Below are 8,700 nucleotides of genomic sequence, written 5' to 3' on the forward strand. Positions count from 1 at the left end.
ACTTTCTGGATCACGTCAATCAGACTGATCGGTCTGTAATTGGCAGGGTCATCTCTGGCACCTTTTTTATACACGTTATCACCTCTGCTCCCTTCCACGAATCAGGGACTGGGTGTCCCTTAGAGATCATGTTCATTATTAGGGCAATAAGTTTAGCCCAGGCTACAGGTTCTTCCAGGAGGAGGTCCCCCGGGATTCCGTCAGGGCCAGCAGCTTTCTTCGGGGTCAAATGTCTAATGGCCAGCACTACCTCAGAAGTCAAAAATGGCTCTTCAAACATCAGTGAGGGAGGGGCCTTACTGACTGTGACAGGAAGAGAAGGACACGTCGCATCCAATCCGCCATACAGAGCAGAAAAATGGGAATACCATTGTTGACTAGTTATATGATTAACTAATTGTGGCTTGCTACGCTGCCTGGCCTTATTAATCAGATCCCAAAAAAGCGATGCATTCTTCCTATTGGCTGCACATTTGAGATCCTGCCAGTATTGTTCCTCCCACTCCCTTTTAGCTTGCCTCATTTACTTCATATACTCCTTCCTGGCTACTCTGACTAGAGATTGATTCTTTTTGCGCAAGGCAATGGTTAACTCCTTCCTTTTTGCCTTGCACTGGGCAGAGTACCAGGGATTACTGGTTTTGGGCGATTTGTTATTCGATCTATCACTTTTGCCCTGGATTGAAAAGTATTTACCAACTTCCTCAATTGCATTTTTGTAAACCAGGGTAAAAAGCGGCTCCTGGGCACTACCAATTTCCGAATCAAGTCCCGCCAGCTCTACAGTCAGCTCTTCTATGTACACCTTAATCTTTGCCAGATTGTCAGTCTGTAGGTGGACCTTATCCCATTTCAACCTACGGTTACCATTATAAGGGACCACCTCATTAGTTGACCTCAAGGGGGCACTCTTCAAACCTCCTTTTAGATTGCTCCACCTTATCTTCATACATAGGGGGTTGTGATCACTGTCCTGCGTAGGGACCACCTCCATGTCTATTAGATCACGCCACAGTGTGACATCCAATAAGATATAGTCAATTCTGGAAGGGCCGCTAAGCCTATTAAAAGTCATTGCTCCCTCCCGGTCAGAGAGTGACCTGCCATTTAGAGCTCTTAGGTTGTATTCCACAGTGAGGGCATTGATCTGTATTGCCTTAGCTGACCATTTTTTAATCGGAGCTAGTGTCAAAGCAGGAATAGACCAGCTGGAGTCCTCCTCCTCTATACCCAGGGGATCATCTCCGCTAAGGGGTTCAAATGTACAATTAAAATCCCCACCCACGAGGATTTTGGAGGTTGGGGGGCAATTAGCCAATGCCTGTTCTAAAATCGTAAGGGTACATGAGATTTTATCTCCCGGGGACCCTCTGGAGTAGATGTTAAATAAGTCTATCCTGCTGTCCTTCTTTTGGCCAGCAAATGAAAGGTGTTGAATATCCCTACTTGCTAAATCATGGGTAGAGACATCCCAATTCAGATCAATTTTTACCCAAACGTGTAAACCACCTGCAGGTCTACCCTTCCCACAGCTGTAAGCGGGTAGCCAAAAGGTTGCATAGCCAGATTTATATAATGGGAACAGGCTCCACGTTTCTTGGAACAGACATACGTCGAACTTTTCGATAAAGTTGTTCCATTCAGGAAGAACCATCTTTTTTAGCAACCCGGCCACATTCCAAGAAATCAAATGTATGACCTCCTTGCCTCTATTAAGCTTAGCAGGGATAACCCCCTTAATACCACCCAGCGCACATGGGATAGACTCGATAGTAGTTTCAAGTCGATCTAATGGAGTTAAAGGTTGACAACTAACACCTCTACAACCCAGGGACATAGGGTGAGTGATTATTGGGGACCTGCTGATAACAAAACTATTGGGAGCCGGTAGAACCCTATTCCTAGTAACGGGACCAGTGGCCTCTCGATGAACCTCACGATCGCTACCCACTTGACATACAGCACCTAAACCACCCCGAGTTCCCAGTGTGGACTGTAAGCTTCAATCGCAATCATCCGTGCCGGTAAACACATTAAACCTGTTCCCTGTCTCTAGGGGGGGTAAAGGGTCTCATGTGATCCAATCTCTGATAGGTATTTCTATTGGATCTAGGGGGGACAAGGTTCCATCATTGGGGAACAAGTAATGGATGCCAAGTGATAGGTGCTGAGGGGGTATTTATGTTAGATGATATCTGTTCACTGGTATAAGTTGGAGGGAACACCAGGGATCTGGGATAAAAATAAGTCAAAGCACAGGGGCTAATGCAGTTATTACCATTTCCCGAGGGCCAGTTCAGTATGTGGTCAACTGCACCCGGATCTCTAAAATTAATCACAACTATATCACCCTCGATATCTTTGCGTCTACCTCCAAGCCAAGAGAGTCGCCTAACGTGAAGTATCTCGCCATTAATATTCTTATTAATCGGTCTATGTATACTTAGCCAGTGCATGATTTTATTTTTCAACTGGATAAAGCCTTCCCTCTTATTGTCTGCCAATGGGGGCACCCCTGTCAGAACAACCACCAACAGCACGGCTTCTGGGGGTAGCTCTACCTGAGGCCCCTGATTCACTAAAACCCTGTTGAGACTGGTATTTCCCCGCTCTTCCCACTGATTCCCTGAGGGTGCAGTTGGAATCCCCCTTATTGGATCACTAACCGATTTACCAACCAGATTATTAACATTCGTAGGTGGCACTAGCCTGTGATGAATAGATGCTGTCTGATTGGTTGACTGTGGAATGGCTTTACTGAATAGGGGGTTATCTTTGGATACATTATTGGTGGGTAGTGTAGCAAGAGGGGTGGGTGGGACGGCCATATACACCTGAGCCTTAGCTGTATCTAGCTTACAACTTAATGCGGATTCGATGCCCGCCAACCTTTGCTCCACCCTCTTCAAGCTCTCAATAATGGGCGAAATGAGAGATCTAATCAAGTCACCTAGATTGGGTTGTGGTACGGTGGGGGTTGATGTCAACTGCGGCGGTTCTGCTGAGGTAGAGGGAGCCTCAGAACAGTTGGCAGCTATTTCAAGGCCTACAAAAGGAGAAGAAGAAACCGTTTTAAGCAAAGTTCCTGGTACAACCCCCAGCCTCGATTCAGTTCTATCAGTTGACTTTGTGTACTTCCCAAAAGCAGAGTGACTAAGCTTAGATTTAATCATGCCCACCCCCTCCTTGCGTCTTATTTTCCTCGGTGGAGGGCCATGAACCTTGCCCCTTTCTAGAATCTTTTGCTTCTTCCTAGTCGCTTTACCGCGGCTGGCGAACTGTGATTTGGGGTCAGCAGGTTTACTAATAGAACTGGGGGAAGGGGTATCACTATTACTCTGCACGGGCAGGGTACAATTTGTGGTGGAGCAATCCTGCAACAAAAGTGAGGCACTCTCCTGAAAAGAAGACTCATCATTACCACTAGAACTACCTTTATCACTGGTAGGGGCCTGTGGGGTAGAATCTTTGAGAGCCCTCTGTTTAAGATTTTCAACAGAGCGCCGACGCTCTGTCCTACGCTCGGCCATTAAAATTTCCCTATCGTCAGCCACCTGGACCCTCTTAAAATAGTTATCCAGGGGCCCGTTTGACAAGCCCCCCGGTTTACCCACACTAGCTTTATCAGAACTCTGGGCCATGGCAGCACAGATCTCCTAGGGAGCGGGTACAATCGTGACGGTGTGGCGGCTCAATAACCGGGCCCAGCCCGGCCTCTGAGGGCCAAAGAGGGCCCGCCCTTTGCCCGGGCTTCGCCCCGGACTGCGCCCCGCTCGCGTCCCGCTACCGCGAGACCAAGCGTGACTAAAATAGACAGAAAGGGAGGGGTCAGGAAGAGGAACCAGGTGCAACTAGTGAAGAATGCGCAAAGCGCTCTGGTCCTCGCAATCCCAGGGATAAAATGTTCGTTTTAAAAAGGCGAATCCTCAGCAACAGCCGGTCAGCTCCTCCGTGGCAACCCCTGCAGATGAAGGATTAGAATGAGAAGAGTCACAGCCTGCGAGCGACTCCCGCAAAGCGGGGGCCGCGAGGCGTAAAGTAGCTGAGATGGGAGGGGTCGGGAAGAGGAACCAGGTGCAACTAGTGAAGAATGCGCTAAGCGCTCTGGTCCTCGCAGTCCCAGGGATAAAATGTTCGTTTTAAAAAGGCAAATCCTCAGCAACAGCCGGTCAGCTCCTCCGTGGCAACCCCGATTCCACGAGTTTGGATCGATGCCATGGACATAATGTTGGAGGGTTAACCTGAGTATCGGTCGGCCCTGGAGTCAGATGGAGCCCTCTACGGAGCGGAGGGGGGTGTTGTGACGATTACCGTTCCTCCCGATCTACTTGTTAAAGTCACAAATGAAAATGGGTCAAAGACTTGTAATGTTTTCAGCTCGTTTCGGTTGCTTGTGAATAAATGGCAACCCACGCTCTCGTATATGCATGGGGGCTGGCTCTCCTCTCTTGAGTCCAGTCGGCAGGATCCCGTAACGGATATATTACTTCTTTGTATAGTATTTTTATTCATTTTTACACATTGTAATTCATCCTTAGTTTACTGAAATGTTTAATGTTTTTTTTAACTAGGCTATTTTTAAGTATTTATTGAATGACTCTATGTATTGTACAGGGGATTTTTACTGTTGTCTATTGTTGTACATGTTTGTGTCTTATATGGATTTTTTTAATTTCGAATAAAGACTATGATGACATGAAAATATTATTGATTAACAAGCAAATGTGTTGGGTTATTATTGAAAGGGAATAGATTAAGATTAGAATGAAAATTGAAGAGGATTAAAATCACTTTTTCCAACTCAAATAATTTGATCTATCGACCAAATGGAAGGAATATCTTGAGGTTCAGGTTTTAAGATGTGCTGGACTAAAGATATTTAGTGTATGGTTATGTAAATAAATTTCCTTTAGGTCATAAGGTATTCCTTTCATGTCAGCGTTTGGAACACTCATCTCTCCCGTAAGAGCAGATCAATGAAGTGTGAGTGTTGGTGTTATGGGCCCCACCAATGAATGTATTGAGTGAATGTGTTAGTATGATATTTGGTCTGTGACGAAGGGAGGATTTGAAATTCCACGCTGCATCACACCCAGGCTGAGGTATATGATTGGCCCTGCAGGTTGAGTATGAGCAGTCAGGACCCCCCTCTAAACTATTTCCTTCAAACTCGGGAGGATGGAGACTCCGATGAAAAATGTAGGACAGTGATGGCAGTTGGGTTTGTGTCAGGAACAAGTCGCCGCGGAAACAATTACCTTGGCCCAAAGAAAGTTCATAAATTTTTTCTTCGACATTATTAGTAGCTTATGGGGAGATAAGCGCCAATGATATTTCAATCACCCCGGGCTGTCCGTGGCCTGACTCTTCCTCTAGGGAGCGCTGACCCGTTGGCAAGTCTATTTCAGTAGCCTGACGAAGAAAATAGTCCGCCCTGACCAAATTTTCCATATAATGGATGATTTGTTCCTGATCAGATTCTTTGTGATGCACTGATTGGTGTCCCTGATTATTTGATGTAGGTCGGGGATGGATGGTATTTGCTCCACTGCCCCTCCATGCAAGCCCTCAGTGTAGTGGGCACTGGTGTGAAAAACGTGCAAATTGTTGCGCCATGTAGGATGGCAGAGGCAGTATGGGTTGACTCATGTGAGAATTGTGTATCTTTAGATAATCTTTGTATAAAAAGGGCTTTGCTGGAGGACTTTTTAATCCCTGGATTTCTTTTTATCATTATTGGCCTCTATTGCAAGTTTGCTTGTTTATTTTATATGAAAAATGCTCTTGTCTTGCAGCTTAAAGGTAGTTTGTAGACCAGCTTCCATATAATTAGAGAATACTTACCTTTTCTGTTCTCCATGGAACTTTTTGTGTGCTACGTATTACTGGAGTGCAACTGATAACATTTATATATTAATCCGTGTGCTAGGCTCTTACTAAGTCGTTGAGTCGGGTCCTTGCTGGGATCTTGCTGATGTGTTCACTAGATTTTGTGGGGGTGGGTGCCCATCCCTGTTGCCAAACTCAGCGGTACTCCCGTAGAGGAGTACACACGGTGCACTGAAGGGGATACCAACGGCAGAGGCAGGGAGCTCATCCGCGCCACAAGCCGCACCCAGCTGGACCGCCTCCACGAGCTGGGACACTGCCTGCGCTGGAGGATCTAAACCTGCTCCAACCTTGCCGTTGCCCCTCTTCTGGTCTTCTTTCCTCCTGGTACAGGTTCAATACAGGTTCCAAAAGGGTTTATAAGCTTGGTGGCCTGGGGCGCACAGAGATAAGCACTGCTTCCCACACCGATTACTAGGACCACCCGCTCTTCTGGCAAGCCCTTTTATGTTTTGATCCTACATGCGGTCCAGATTTGTGCCCTTTCCATGGGCCCCCTGCAGCTCTTATGAGTTATGGGAGGTGATAATGGGGCTGGGCTGCATCCTTTGACTCCCAACGCCGGCCGCCTGGAAAGATGGTGTCAGAGGCCGGGAGTCGGGGGAGCCTGGAGCCTCAGTACTCCCGCTCGATGCCGCAGAGTCACTGGGCTGTGTCCTGTGACCCCGGGCCGCCTGGTAGGTTGATGTAGGAGGCCTGGGGGATGGGGGAGCTCAAAACCGCGGTTCCTCAGAGATGGGATTCCCCACTCATGCAGTCGCTCTCCCCTGGTCCGGAACAACCCTGCCTCCAAGCTTGCTGTTGTCCGAGCTGCTATCCCTACCAAGGGGACGTAGGACACGTGCAGACTGCAGGCGGGACACCGTGGTGTGCCTCGCTTCCTCCTCTTCCTCACTCCTCATTTCCTGCTCGTCCGCTCACGCTTCCGAAAGTGTGCGTGTGTGTAGGTTTAAAGAAGCTGCAAAGCCCAATGAGATTGCACTGGTCAATGGTGATATTAGAGACAGACAGTGCTAATGATCAAGGAGAATGGAATTGAATTGGACAAGTAGAGTGATGATGGTGTCATCAGACTTGAGGGAACGTTAGTGTTGAGATGTTAGGGGAGGGTATCATCTAAGGTTTTGGAAAGGTGTCTTTCTTTTCTGCTCCACTAGTTTTCATTTGGTCCCCAAACAAACCCTTCTTGCCAAAACTGGGATCTTTAGTCTAGCCTTTACTGAAACACTGAGGCAAAAACCTAGGACCTGTTCAACTTTTAGTGTCACAGTAGGTGGTCATGGTGAAAGACTTTGGAGTGGAGGGCAGGGGCTACTCAAAGTAAGTGACTATCTCCTTTTTGGCCTTTGGCCTTTTTTGTGCGCTGGAGTGGGCCTCTAGTCAGAACTTACCAAACAAGTTGTGCTGGAATTGCTTTAACGCCAGGGTGGTTTCTTTATATGTGTATCAATATGTGGTGTTAATCCTGCGAGATCCATGAAATGCATTAGATGTCCTGTTTAAGGAGCCACATAACTTTAAGAGTTTCCACACTTGAAATTTATTAAGATGGGTTATTGTCTGCTATTGTAAAGTTTGTTCATCAAAGCCAGTTTCAGGTTTGGATTTGTGGTGACAGACGCAACACTTAGGTCCTAGTGGGGACCGATCTTCAAAATCAGTTGTTGCTAAAAGAATTGGCACATGTTTACAAAAGTGCATAAAGTGCCCATTGAACTTCCTCCCACTTTCCGCATATTGAATAGAAATTACATTTATGCTTAGAATGTTTCATGAAGGCTATTTTTACATATATTGAGGATTGCAAATTTGGGCTGAAACTGATCTGCGTTGGGCTGAGTTAGGGCTTGAGCTTGGAAAGGGTCTGAAAATCTGGAACCACTGGCAAGGGTAGAGAGCTGATGTTATTTCCAAGCTCAATTTAGCTTTTTACGTTATTTCAAGCGGATCATTCGGCAATCCGCATGGAATCGGGTTTCTGAATACATTAATCAGGAGGCGGGAGACTAGTCTTCAAATCTGTAGTCTCCTGCCTGAATGGGGAGGGTTGGCATGTATGTATAGTGAGTCAGGAAAGAAACCACAGACCATCCACAGATCAGAAAAGTAAGAGCATGAGAATGCAAGGGGGGAAAAGAGTAGGACACCTAAGTTCTAATTTGGGAGTTTGCGCAAACATTGCGGCCATCTTAGTTATCAACATTTTTGTTTAAAATGCTTTTATAATGTGTACATGATTTTGTATTTTCGAATTAACAATAATAAAGAAACTGTCACTTAGATAATATAATCACCTCCAGCATAATCTTAGGGCAAGTGTGTTGCTTGTACAAACTCTCTTTTCAGAAAATGCACTTTTAGTGTTTTGTGCTCTGCGACTCAAGTGGCTGGGCTTTATAAAGCAAAATAAATACATAAACAGACGTGTTTATTAAGTATGATACCAACATAGTTAAAAAGATCTCTTTTGTGAGAACTTCACATACACTTGCTATCAGTGCAAAACAGCATTCAATGGAACGTAAAACACACATAAATATATTCATAATCTCTTCTTACTTTGCATTCTGGGGGCGCGACATCTATGACTAACATGCGTAATATAACTCTTATTAAGTATGTTCAAATATATAACTGGTCATACAAACACACACAAGGATACCTGAAATATTGAAGTTTTACGGAGGGTCCGGTGCTGCCTTAAATGTGACTTGACACCACCGCCTAAAAATAACTAACTAATCTGACCGGCATTCTGTGAATCCTTGGCGTCCATATTCCATGATTTCACGCTGTAGACAGGTCAACACT

At 45.9% G+C, this 8,700-nt stretch overlaps 1 protein-coding gene across 2 annotated transcripts in view; it reads right to left on the reverse strand.

Moving 5' to 3' along the window:
* The window catches only part of ACTMAP (actin maturation protease), a 222,185-nt gene that overhangs the window by 168,786 nt on the left and 44,699 nt on the right, over positions 1–8,700 (reverse strand). Inside the window, exon 1 of one of the 2 annotated variants that reach the window (XM_085625775.1) lies at positions 8,552–8,657. The exons of the other annotated variant lie outside the window; for it this stretch is intronic. The gene's annotated coding sequence lies outside the window, so the exon portion shown is untranslated. Of the gene's footprint in view, positions 1–8,551; positions 8,658–8,700 lie in introns of those variants that run through there. 2 annotated transcript variants of the gene reach the window in all.

Source organism: Triturus cristatus, chromosome 9 (genome assembly GCF_964204655.1).
Source record: "Triturus cristatus chromosome 9, aTriCri1.1, whole genome shotgun sequence".
NCBI lineage: Eukaryota > Metazoa > Chordata > Amphibia > Caudata > Salamandridae > Triturus > Triturus cristatus.